Genomic DNA, 14,052 nt, shown 5'->3' on the forward strand with positions numbered 1-14,052 from the left:
TAGGTGTTGTACAGCTCGCATAGGTTGCCAGTGTTAAAATTGAACAGAACAAGTGCATGACATGGCTTTTTTGGCGAAAACGCATAAGTTTTACCTTTCGATTCATCGATACAGAAGGAGTTTACATTACAAGCCTAAGACAAGGCCACGACACCCACAAACACCCAACACTTAAAACCAGAGTACAACAAAAGGCCGAAATCCGTCGAGTGCCCCTCTAAGACGCTACAGTGTGAGCTCATCCGCCAAACAACCCATGCCGATGAAAGTCACGGTGCTTGTGCATCATCGAAATTACCAAGAAACTACTAGCTGCAACCAAGACGCGTACCACTCGGATCCCGCAAGCCCACCACGGCTTAGTTGGGAGCATTGCTGCTCCGGCCTCAGCCAAAATCCAAGGACGCCGTCGGCGCAGCGGCTACCTCCCAACAACCTCAACGGAGGCTTGCTCGCGCTGTCCGAGGAAGATCATCGTCGCGCAAGCCACCGCGATACCCCTCAAGAGGCCGACACAGAGATCCCCGGGAAGACGACTCCCATGTGGCCAACACAGAGATCCCCGGGAAGAACCACTGCCCGAACTCAAGTTCCCAGCGACGCATCCAAGAAGGGTACGGCGTCAAAGACGCCGTCGTCGCCCGATTTGGTATGCCAAATCTGAGGTTTTCACCCAGGCGAGGGAGGTGCCGAAACTCCGTGATGACGCCACACACGAAACGGCGCCCTCAGGCGTCGTCGCCACCGGCCCTGAAAGGCAGGGCTTTTGCCTGGAGCAATGTACCTCACTATGGCAAGCACTGTCCGCCCTTCGCCTAGAGCTCGCGCGTTGACCTTTCCACTCAAAGCACTAGCCTTGCTAGGGCAACCCGCCGGCAGCACGTCCAACGCGCCAGATCGGGGGCAGCCATGCCCACAAAGGGGGCAAGCCGCCTGAGAGGGGCACCACCAAGGCGCAAGCGGCACAAGTGCCACCATGGGAGAGGGCTCGCTGGCAGGGCCGCGCGCATCCACTTTGGAGAAGCATCGCCGGCCACCCAGCACCACCCACCTCGCCGCCGGCACCGCACGGACGCCCCGAGCCGCCACTCCAAGATGGCGTTGGGCTCAGCTCAACCCAGCCAGAGCAGCAGCACCCCTGCGCTCAGAGTCGAGGAGAACGGGCAAGGAGGAGGTGGGTGGCCGCACCAAGGCGCAGGTGGTCAGAACGGCTGGGGCCCGCCCACCCTAGATCGAGCCTAAAGGGCCCACATTTGGGCCGGCAGGACCCGCACCGCCACGGTGCCAACTCCAGCCGCCCAGCACCGTCCGCTATCCCAGTGTCGTCGCCATCTTCCCCAGTGTCGTCGCCATCTTCCCCAGTGTCATCGCCATCTTCCTAAGCGTTGTTGTTGTCACTGGATAGCTCCCGCCGCTCCCGATAGACAGCCATGAGGTGGAGCACCGCGTGGGATTTGCCCGGCGGATCCCGCCGCCGGTGACGGTGGAGGGGCAGAGGGGGCTCGGGCTGAAGGGGAGGGGTTAGGGGTTCGCCCCTGACTCGCCCGCGGGGACGAGCCAGATGGACGAGTGACTCAGTTGGAGAGCAGCAACACCCATGCGCGGGGACGAGTGCATGACATGACTTTGTACATATGTTTTTTGAACTTTTTTGCATCGGCGCTGTTTTTCTAAACGCTGAGACAAAGTTCAGAGATAAAAACTCAGCTAGTTGTTGTACATCTCGCGGAGGTTACAGGTGTTAAAACTGAACATAACTAGTGCATGGCATGACTTTATACATATGTTTACTGAACTTTTTTTTTTGCATTGGCGTTGTTTTTCTCATCGCCGACAGAAAGTTCAGAGATAAAAATTCACCTACCTATTGTACATCTCGCGGAGGGTGTAGATCTTAAAATGAACAGAACTAGTGAATGTCATGACTTTATACAAATGTTTTTAAAATTGATGGAGACACAGATTGTAATCATAAATCACAAGTGCACAAATAAACATGTACTAACTTCATATCTACAGAGAGAGAGAGAGAGAGAGAGAGAGAGAGAGAGAGAGAGCACAGGTTTAAGAGTTGGAAAGTTCAGATATCAATTTTCAGCTTGCTGATAGTTATGCAATTTTGCTCTCATTCTTATTTGTTTACTGATGCCTCATGAAGCTATCTTTAGGATATCAATGCGATCTCATATTCTAGGTAGCTGAAACCTCAAAATCCAATCAAGTCAGATGAAAAAAAATTAAGAAGACCAATGGAGAAAGAGACATACTACAAAGATAGATCAGAGAACGGAGCTCTCCAAGAAATCTAGATTGTTAATAGAAACTTTTTGGAGGATGGATGTTGGGAATGGGAAGAATAATAAGAAGTCAAAGACGCAAACCTGCATGTTGGTTGGAAAAATAGTGCACATGCATGCATCTCCTCCGATTACACCTCCTGCAGCCAGCACAAATCCCTCACCACAAGTACATAGTTTATTACCCAAACAGAACTGTGCTAAGTTAAATCAAGAAAACTGAGTTCTTAGGGCGATGGAGATCCAGGTTTCGGCCACCGGACTGCCGGAGACGAGCATCAGTGTGACTTCGCCACCATGTGTGGCACATATCATGTGTCATATCCGCCGGCATGGCCATCCTCATCAGGCCGTGCGGCGATTGTGAGCAACCCAAGTTTGTGGAGGAAGGATGGGAATGACAATGGATGGAGGAGGAAGTGATGAACAACACAACAACAACGTAGCGAATTTATAGAGAGCGAGCTGAGCCGATGCGAGAAGGGGATGAGCGGGGAACGCGGAGAGGCGATGGATGGGGGCACGATCCGCATGACGAGCGCGAGGAGAGCCGGCAACCATCGGATGGGTGGGTGAGGGATCGGTCAGAAGGAATTGAGTAAATCTCTATAACAGATTTGCATTGCATTAATCGATTTGCTTAATTGGCTTGCTTTAATCGCGGAGGGGACGAGCCGGATGCCGTCAGCGCGTGCGCAACGCCAAAAACGCCGAACGTCTCCACGCGGCTTCAGTGCGCTGACGACGGTGGCCCGATTGGGGCGTCCAAAACCTCGAGCGGGCATGGCGGTATACTCGTGCTAGGCACAAGCGCTAGCTACTATCCTACGTACGTATAGACCAGAAGCAGCTACAGGCCTGTAGATAACTAGCCTTCGCTTGAAAAAGAAAAGAGGACATGCCAAGATCGATCATGAGAACAGAGTATGCCAAGATCCATCGGTTCTAGTTTATTTACAACTGTTGTAGTTGCTTTTAAGAGAATGAGCATGCATCCATAAGATTTTAAGGTTATATAAACTCTAACTTACATATGCTTGTCTACATAAAGATTCCAAGTCTTTCGGTCGACCTACTACACATGTTTCCTGAAGTCACTCAAAATGATACGCTGCAAAAAAAAAGTGCAAGCATGAGGTTGGCGTTTGTTGAGTGAAACAGAGGCTCGCTCTTCTGACTGGTTGCTTGATGTGGCAACGAACGATTGGTGGATTCCTCTACATATTTCATTTGTTGGTGCTATCATCGGCGGCGGGCAAAGGCGGAAAGGGACCATGTATTAAGTATTGATTGGCGTGTATGTTAGGACCCCATGTATACCCATATTAGTACAAAATGCAAGAGGGGTAGGTTTCCGACCGTTGCTCTCGCGATTTCACGATAAACCTAGCTTATTCCACGACATATACCCACTGGCTTTTCTATCGGAACCACTTTCCTCTTTGAACTATTAGAATAGTTCATAGGAACACGACATACCAAAAAGCATTTCAAGTTCTTACAATAATAGGGTCGGTGACCTCGAAGTGGGGTTATGCACCATTAGTCGAGACCTTGTCGGAATAGTCCTATTTGTGAATCGGGTGTTACTTCAATGTTGTGCTTTGGCTTCTCTTTAAAGAACCCATATATACTCATATTAGGATCCCATACCATACGGGACAAATTCTCGATGGTTTTTGACGCCGATTTTTATGTGTTCCTCTGTTTTGCTAGCCCTCACGAATTCTAACCCCTTTCTTTACATCGAGCTTGCTGATTTCATGTGACATTCTTCTTTGTTACAGTTATAACGGGGCAATGGAACATGAAAACTTCAAACGAGATCAAGTTCTTAGAAAAGTTGCATCAGTGGCTTCGAAGTGGGCGTTCTACACTACTGAGTCCGGGATATTCATGTTTGTGAACCATGTGCCACTTTACAATTATGTACTGCATTTTTTCCTATTATATGAGGACCCATGTAAGAGGGGCATACTTTTGACCATTCCTCGCAGAAATTTAGGTGAAGCCCTAGTTTGTGGGCCATGCGACGCCTACCCCTAGCTTTTCCTTCGAAAGTAGTGATTCCATATCATTTTACTCATTGTTTGTGTTATAATATGTCATTGAAAAATGAGAACCCTAAAAAGAAGCCAAATTCTTACAAGATTTGGGTCGATGGTCGAAGTGGAGGTTTAACGCAATTAGTTCAGAATCTTCGTGTGGGATAATCCTTTTTTGAAGCAAATGCCGCTTCAGAGATTTCTATTGATTTTCCCATTTACGCAAACCTTAAAAACCAATAGCATGACTCCATGAAAGAGGGCAATAGTTATGACGCCATGAAATAGGCGATGCTTTTCGCCCCTGCATAGCATGATTTCAGAAAAACCTTGTCCTCTATGGGCCCCATGTTGTCTACCCCTACCTTTTAGTCTGTGATTGTGTTAGGATAGGTCATCGCAACATGTCCAACCGAGAACCAATCTATGGTTGGGTGGTTAGGAGGGCAGTGGCACCCCTAGCCCACCAAAGTTCAAATCCCAGGTTTGACACTTTGGTATCTCATAAAGATGGAATCTTTTTAAGTGGAAGGCGATGTTCGTGTCGATAGCGATGTGCGGTGGTGACTTCGTCAATATCAAGACCCGACAGATCAAGTTTATTGGATTCAGTCTCTCATAGATGCTCAAAGGGGTATGATGTGTGTGCGTGAATTCATAGGGGTGAGTGTATGTACATATTTGTAAGCGTCTGCATCTGTATTTGTGTTTTGCAACAAAAAAAAAAACATGTCCAACCCAAAAAGGTGCAAACTTTGTCAGGAGTTTTGTTAGTGGCCTCGAAATGTTTTTTTTTTTGCACAATAAGTCTAGAATCTTTGTCCAGTAGTCATTTTTGTGGACCAAGGTTCACCTTACAAATGTGTATTGGATTTTGCTCTTCACATCACCGTTATGTACTCATATGATCGAGGACCCCATACAAGAGGGGAGGGTAACATACCCTCTCTCACATGATTTCCAGTGTGTCTACTCCTAACTTTTCATCAAGCGTGATTATTCTATGTGACTTTTCTATTTTTATGTGTTATAGAATAAGTCAAAGAAACATGGAAACCACGAAAATAAGCTAACTTTTACAATAGTTGGGTTGGTTGTCTCGAAGTGGTAGTTTCACATTGTATGTCTATAATCTTCATGCAGAGTGGTATTGTTTTTGAAGTGAGGGCCACTTCAGTGTTCCATATCAGGCGAAACCATATTTTATGGTCCCCATGCCGTCTACCCCTACATAAGCCTATGACTAAAACCAAAGTGCAAGGAAGAGATATGGACCAATATGAATCGACGGTGCTAGGTTTTTGCAGCTGGTCGAGGCCATGTTGGGTACTGGAAGGTGCTCGCTGGTCCGTGTCGGTGGTCTACCGATATCCATATTGCTAGGAAATAACAAATCTTGCTTTGATCGTGGCTAGTTAGAAACTTGCTAAAGCTAAATCTAAAAATACTTGAATTTGATCACGTCCCATCAGCACTTATAGTTGATCATCATGTAACTAATATGGCGGACCTTTTGCACACCACCTTATCAAGTTAGTCAGGCAATATATATACACATATACATATATATTCTTCCTAAATTAATTATTCTCCAATTTTGTTCCCAAAAGTGTACCTGAGTCAGCTTTTTTGTGTTGTTGGCTCGAGGAAAAAAACAAATGATTAAGTTGAACTGATGAAAATATGCCCATTTCCTATGTCGTAGCCGGTATCACCCTGTCCCCGCGTTAACCTCCGATACACCCACATGGGTTTCGAAAGCGCATGTCACGCCACACGTTACTTCTGACCGTCATCTTATTTCTCTGGACCAACTAAACATCCAAACCAAGACCCCCGATTTGTTATTCCACCTTCAAACGGGTGTTAGAAATACTCGATCATGCATCGTCTGTCTTTGCGCGCTTATGTTGTACGAATGGGAAACTTTTAGCTAGCAAAAAGACTTTCCGGACACGTTGAGAAAAACATGGTCACTATGGCACCCTTGGGGGTGCTCCCACGCCATTAATTAGTTAGCTCTAGCTACCTGGCTAGCTAGTTGCTCAGTGTCAGTCGGTAGAGAGCGTCAGTAGAGAATGAGGACGGGCGGCGAGTAGCTACAACAAAGCTTCCAACACCTATATGACGAGTACAAGCATGTCTACGTTGAGACTCACCACTGCCGAGCTTGATGGCACACCGCATCCCAACACCCACCTCGTTTCATAGTGGGACCAGTATGAATGGGGCCTACACACCAGTGACCGCGACGATCCTTCGTTGGTGTTAGACGTGGGGCCTAGGTACTAGCGAGCATCAACAATTAGGCGATCCATCACAGGCGCACACGTGGGACATGCCAAAACTATTCATTGCATCCTTTTCCATTAAGAATTCGGGTCTGAGCCTAGCATGGAGGCTATCGAGGCGGTGTTGGTTGGGGCATTTGCCTGTTGCATCCCCTCCATAGAAGCATGTTGCGGACCCAGAGGAAGATGCTAGCGGCTCAGTCATGGAGATGACCGTGGCGACGAAGGGGAAATAGGGCCCGATGCCACGTGTTGAGGACGAGTGACCGGGAGGTGAGCAGGAGTCATTGCCGGCGAGGGTGTCGAAGTGCTGCTTCTGGCTGCGACAGTAGGCAGTGATCGACATGTCTCCCTACACGAGTTGGAGAAAGTGGTTGTCGAGGTAGATCGCCTTGCTGGACTTGTTGGCGGAGAAGAGGTCGATGGTGGCGAGCTGGCTAGAGCTGGTGCGCGGTCTAGTTGCTGGCGAGCACCAAGTCAACGACGTTCGCATCGATGGTGGCATGCATGATGTTGATGACAATGTAGTCGGCTGTGGCCCATGTTGCATTGGTGGCGTCAGCGATGGTGTTGTTGTCGATGTGACCAAGGAGCCCAGCGCGGCCGAGGGACGCACACATGTATATCACCCACTTGGTGTAGTTAGCGGCCTGAAAAGGAGATGATGACGGGGATGACCTGGCGTAGAGCACCTGCAGGGGGCAGCCGTCAGAGGGGACAAGCCCAGTACTGATCCCATCGAGAGAGGCGGGACGCGACAACGGGGCAGCGGAAGAGGGGAAATGTGGTGGCGGCTAGGGTTGTCGATTGGTTTTAGGCCGATACCATGTAAAACGCGAGAGAGAGTTTTGGGGGAAGTCTCACACAGTTAATGGCGTGGAGTTCCAGGATTTTATATAGCGCTCAAAGGCCAATTAAGGTTGGGGTTACATACATGTATTTACATAAAATACATCCGACAATTTTGAATTTTATGGGGGCTCTTGGAAAGTACAGAAGAGGTGTAGGCACGGAGCTTGATCTTTCACTCATCTGGATCAGCTGCCTAGCTAGCTAGGATCACGTAGACAAACACGTAATTGCACATACACAAACATCAATCGATCACTGGTGCATCCACGTGGGCCAGCCCATGCATGATATATACACCACTACCACTGCTATGTTCACGGCCAAATCAATGAAGAGCAAGCTGGTACGTGTAGCTCCATCTATCCGTAGTTTGATGCGAATGCGAGTGATGCAAGTCATCCTTTTTTGAATTGAATTATCTCTTGCTTAGCAACGTCGTAGCTCGGAGGCTAAGATTTATTACGAATGCGAGTGATGCAAGTCATCCTTTTTGAATTGAATTATCTCTTGCTTAGCAACGTCGTAGCTCGGAGGCTAAGATTTATTACATGCACGCGCTAGCTAGTTAATTAGTCTGCCATTCTCGCCATATATACAGCCTCCATTCACTAAAAGATGTTTTAATATTATTAAATAAGTCTTTATATATTTTTAGTATATACGTAGATACATACAAATTTACATAAAGTTAAGATATTCTTTTTGTAAACCGAGAGAGTAGCAAACTTTTTTTTGCGGAAAAACCACTGATGGTATCAAAGGAAAGAGATTACAGAAAGGCACACAACAAAGATTGAAAGTACATCGAAGTCCTATGTATGGTACTCCATGGAGGGTGAGTTGTGTAGGGTTAAGTTCAGCTTAACCCGACATCCACATGTACTAGTAAGCCATCAGTTTAATTGATCCATGTTAAAGAAAAAGAGATACAACTTGATCGATAATCAATCAAGCTAGCTTGGACGTTGGGCAGCGTGAACTTGATCGCAAGAGAAAAGGAAAAGTCAATTTAGGTGGAGCTCAAATTTGAACTTCATCGCAAGGGAAAAGAAAAGTCAATTTGCGTGAAGTTTAAATTTTCCTAGAAGAGAAGAAAAAGTTTTAAAACAATGTGTACATTGGATTTCAAACTAACCACTTCACCATGCAGTATCAATTGCAGAACACCTAATCTAGCAGCATTTCCAGGGGCCGGTCCCGAGATTTCGAGGGCACAGGCGAAATTAAATTAAGGGCCCTTAATATATAATTCATATTTGTATTATAAATAAATGTTATCAGTGTCTCGAGATCTAGGCCGGCATGTGTGGTTCCAAACTCCACTTGAGGGTGTTTTTATGAATTATGATATTACTCCCTCCGTCCCAAAATGTAAGGCGTCTAAGGGTTAGTCAGAAGTCAACGTTTTTTAAATTTGATCAAGTTTATACATAAAAATATAAACATTTACAATACTGAATCAACATGAATAGATTCACCATAAAGTATATTTTTTTAATATGTCCATTCGATATTGTAGATGTAATTTTTTTTCTAAATATTTGATCAAAGTTAGTAAAGTTTGACTTTTGACCAATCCTTAGACGCCTTACATTTTGGGACGGAGGGAGTATTTGAATAAAGGAGAGTTGCTCTAAAAAAACTAAATATATAATAAAGCACATTCAAACACATCATTTATAATTTTATAAATGATAATTTGAAGATATTTATTTAAACTATCCATAAAGTCTTTGTGGCTCCATCAACTCATATGTTTTTTAGCTACCGATGGCATTGGCATTTGATACCATCAAAGAAGTCATCAGCGACCTTGATGAAAATTGTGACAAAGCATGTGAACTGATTAGTTGATGTTTTTTTTTCATTATTCTAGAAAGTGGGTGAATCAAATCATCAATATTATCCTTCCTCGATTCGGTCCCTATAAATAAAATATAGAAATTTTACACATGAAGTGCATACAAAAGAACCATTTAGATAAATAATTTATGCATATTGTATTAAATATTTTCTCTAATATCATGTCGTCTCCTCATCATGTCCGCCAGAGGGTCGGTGATCGGCAATCTCAGACTCTTGTCTAGGAAACGGTTGAACAATGTCGTGCACCACACCTGGTTGGCTTAGAATTAAACTCTTACCTAGCCATAGCCTTGTGCAATTATATCTTTGCCAACTATTAGATGATGCACAATGTAAAGGGTATGTATGACTTTTTTTAGCATGATGAAAATGAACGTCGACTATGTGTTTGCATGGTAGTCTTACTACTATGGTTCAGTCCATAACTAAAAGAAAAAAAGGGCTATGCAAGGGAAGAAGGCCCAAAACTAACGGATGGGGAGAAAAAGCCCATGTTTAGAATAACGTTTCGTCCTTCTCTTCAACCTACGAAGAGAAGAGGCACAAACTGCTCGCTGCTCTAATGGCGCCCGCATGAATTACTCTGCCGCTGCCACTAGTTCAGAGTTGGGGCCCCTTGGTACCGGGGGCCCGGGGCGGCCGCCCCGCCTGCCCCCCCTCAGGGCCGGCCCTGAGCATTTCATGTCTGAGATCATAAGTAAAATGCTTTACTCCAGTTTTTCTTCACGGATTATTAGTAGACACTAGACACTCCAGTAATTTCGTTAAAAGGTTACATGGGCCGTAACTCCTCTCCAAAGTTCCTGCCCGACGGCCATTTCAGCGGCCCGTGCACTCAGCGCCGTCGGATGAAGATCAAGCGCTGGACATAACGCAGCGAACCAAAACCTATCTACTACCATTTCCCCTCCCAGCCGTGTCCGCTCCCGCGACGAGCGATACAGGCGGCGGCGCCCCGCCACGACGCCCTGAGCCATGGCGGCGCGGCCGGCTTGCTCCAATTGCTATTTCTATGTACGTATATTGATAAATTCAAAATACGGTACCAATAAAGATAATGATAATATGTATCATCCCTCAGTCAACAACGTCTGCCATATTAGTGTCTTTGTGCGAACAACAAGTCGGTAGAAGAAACAATTGTAGCTACTTTAAAATGCATTGGAATCGAAAAGATAGCTTTGCTACGTTGCCCCGAAATGAATTGAGGCAGGTAGCTAGCTTTCACCGCCGACGCTGCGCACCACCACCACCAGAGGAGATCATGGTGGGGAATCGTCGCCGCTGCTGGGTGTCCGAGTTCTGTTCCACCAATGGTGAAATCCAGCAGACTTGCCCTCGCTGGAGGAGTCGGATGGAAGCTGTGACGTGTAGCTCATCGTCGATGGAAGCTTGGATCAATGGCGGACGGTTGAAGATCCGAAAGCGCCTGCACACGGGTCTTATTGAGCGCGGATGAACGGCGGCGCAGAAGTCGAGAGAGGCGGTTGCTCTTCCAAGGAGTCTGCGCTCCATTCCGGCGGTTGGCGCGTCGGTCGACGCGGTTGCCAATGCGACGGTTCCGCTTCCCGGCAACTGCACCGTCGTTACGTAGGCGGCGATTGAGCATCCGAGTTGCTGACGCGTCGGGCCCGCGCCTCCTCGCCTCTCATTTCGTAGGTGTCCGGCGTGCCCGGAGTGTCCCCTGTGTAGCGGGGACGGGCTCGGGACGCCGGACACCGTATTGGGCCGCGCCGGATAAAAAAGGCCTTTGGGGCACGCGACTGGGAACATTGTTTCTGTCCGGCGTGCCCCAAATCCCTTTGGGGGACGGTTTGGGGGACAGAGCAACAAGTCGTCAAAAGAAGCAATTTTGGCTACTTTAAAATGCATTGGAATCGGAAAAAGATAGCTTTGCTACGTTTCGCCAAAATGAATTGGGGCAGGGAGATAGCTTTGCTACGTTTGACAGCCGGAAAATAAATAGACGACGGTGATCTAGACATAAGCGGGAGGCAGCAACGCCGGCGCGATAGAGGGCGGCCATTAGCATGCCGTAGATACGATGTGGGCCGGCCTTGCTGACCAGTCGGGTTACTCGGTCCCGCATCTATTGACCCAAATTTTATTCGAGGCTGGCCCGCGCGACCCATCGGCCTTGACATTTTGGGTCGGGTCGGCGACCCGGTGGGTCGACCCGCGCCGTTCCCATCCGAAACCCCAATTACTAGAATGTGCAGCATCTGTCCTGCTGATTGCAAGTTTTTACTACTAAATGTTAGGAAGGAAGTCAACAAATGTGTTTGAGGTTTTTTTTTTTTTTTTTTTTTTTTTTGAGAGAAATGTGTTTGAGGTGAACATTGAATATGATTCTACAAATATCATCATCCTAGTCCTAGCCTATGCATGTGTACGTGAGCGGCAAGCTGGACTGGAAATCTGCAATTAGCGAAGCGGACATCATCTGAATAAATGGCGAGGTCCAGCAAATGGAAGCAAGTGGGATGGACGCTGGCTCGCGTTGCAACGACCGAGAAAGTCCACTTTGGCCAACGTACCGACTTTGCCCCGCCTGGCCGCGCAAACCCGCAAAACCTGGCGAACGATGGATCCCAACGCAGCAGCATTTGCAGCGAGCGGAACAACGCATTTGCCCCGCGATGCGACCGAATCGCACCTCCGGCCGGAACGTGACCGAAGAGCAGGGGATCGATCGCTTAATTGCGAGGAGAAGCGAGGGTGGTGCACGTCCCCTGCTGCTTCGACCCGTTCTGGGAGCCCGGCGTGGTGCATGTTTTCACGCTGGGGGACGCGTCGTGGCGGGACGTGCAAGCCGGTCCCGACGCGAGGTGCAGCCTCGGCCGCTCTAGCCTCGTCGACGTGGACGGCATGGTGTACTGGATGACGGAGTTCACCGCGAGGGTCATGGCGTTCGACCTGGAAGAGGAGCGTGTCACCCGCACCGCCCCTCTGCCGATACAGGCTAGGCCGAGCGCATGCCGCCTGACCAAGGTGCACGCGAGGCTGGGCGTGGCCGTCACCGGCGGCGACTCGCTGACGGTGTGGGTGCTGGAGGGCGATCGAGAGCTGGAGCCGCCGGTACGTCCTGGAGGCGTATAAGCTTCGGAAGCAAGAGCTCGCCGTGCCGCACTTCGCTCACGGCGACTACGTCCTGACGCACGGACGCTCCGGCGAAACATCTGTCCTGTATCGGCACAAGATGAGCGGAGCGGCGAGGTTGCAGGGCGGCGGTGGCGTGGTGCAAATCGAACGCAAGGACAAAGGCGACTCGGTGACGTCTCTGGTGCAGTCTATCTACCGGACGTTTGCCTACACTGAGACTAACGAGTCTTTGAGCATGTACAATGCGACTTTGATGACCGGCCGTCGATCTGCAGGGTCTTAGAGTAGTAGGATCAAGTAAAAAATAAACATTTTAGCAGGATGTCCCTTTTATACTATTGCGCATATAAGCTCATTTTTGATATTTCATTTCTTTATTCATGTAAGACTTAAGAAGGTTTATCCACATCTATACACTTTTGTTGCGTTCTTTTAAGTTTGAGTTTTAAAAAGTTTGAAATTTTGTAAGTTTGGAATTTGATATAGAAGTTTGAGTTTTGAAAAGTTTGAAATTTTGTAAGTTTGAAATTTTAGAATGTTTAATTTTTTAGAAGTTTAAGATTTCTATAAGTTCATAATTCTTGAAGTTCTAAAATTCTAATTTTTTATTGTGGAATTTCTAAATGTTTTATAAACTTGTAATTTCATAGGAAAATATGAAATTAGAGACGGGATGTTTCGAAAGATATACAATGTGCGAAGTTACAAAACATAAAATCAAAAACGAATGGTACATGTCCGCCAACCTTCAAGGGACTTGGTCGAAGTTCACCACGTGACAACCAATGAACCCCGAATATCAACATCCCTTAAAGTTTTACCTCAACCTGATCTTTTTTTCTCCTGAATTTGCTAAATTCGATTTCTCTCTCTGCATAACATAGTTTGGCCAATATTTCCAAGACCAATGTTAGTTTTTATAACATAGGGTGACCATATCCTCTCACTTCATAAAATATTTATCGGTTTAGTTGAGTTTGGAAGCTTTTTGATAGTTGGACAACATGTTCTGTAGGGCAGCTTTTCTCAACAAAAAGAAAACCCGCTTGTCGTGCCTCCTCCCCTCCTCGGTATCTCTGGAGGGAATTCTTCTCTTCACTTCATCACATTTTTAAAGGTGTGTGATCGCACGACGAAGTTGTCGAGAGCTCGGTATATACATGGAGAGCATCTCATGTTAATATAAAGGAATTAAGGCATCAATGTATCTCAATATCTTAAATATACGAATGCATGCACAATTAAATAATTATTACGGATTCTCTTAAATATAAGTGTTTTGTAAGAATTTTAATGATTTTATGAATCCTTAGGAATTGTTTATATAAGGACCATTGGATAGTGCATTTACCTTTTGTTTTGAAAGAAATGCGGTAGGGAAAACCTCTGCATAGATTTTTTTTAATAATAATAACTCAAATTTGCATCCCTAGGAGTTTATATAAGCTTACTTCCCTAACCAAGTGAGCTAGGCTCCCTTTCTTTGATTTTGCATTTATTTGACTCTTATTCCAATGAAAATCTATCTCATTCTTGTTTTTATTTGAAAGGTTCGATAAAAGTTGCTTCAATACTCTCTCTCTCTCTTTCCTAGTATCT

At 46.6% G+C, this 14,052-nt stretch overlaps 1 protein-coding gene across 1 annotated transcript in view; it reads left to right on the top strand.

Moving 5' to 3' along the window:
• LOC127345876 (uncharacterized) overlaps positions 1 to 14,052 on the top strand; it is a 214,831-nt gene that overhangs the window by 74,660 nt on the left and 126,119 nt on the right. The window lies entirely within an intron of this gene.

Source organism: Lolium perenne, chromosome 3 (genome assembly GCF_019359855.2).
Source record: "Lolium perenne isolate Kyuss_39 chromosome 3, Kyuss_2.0, whole genome shotgun sequence".
Taxonomy (NCBI): Eukaryota; Viridiplantae; Streptophyta; class Magnoliopsida; order Poales; family Poaceae; genus Lolium; species Lolium perenne.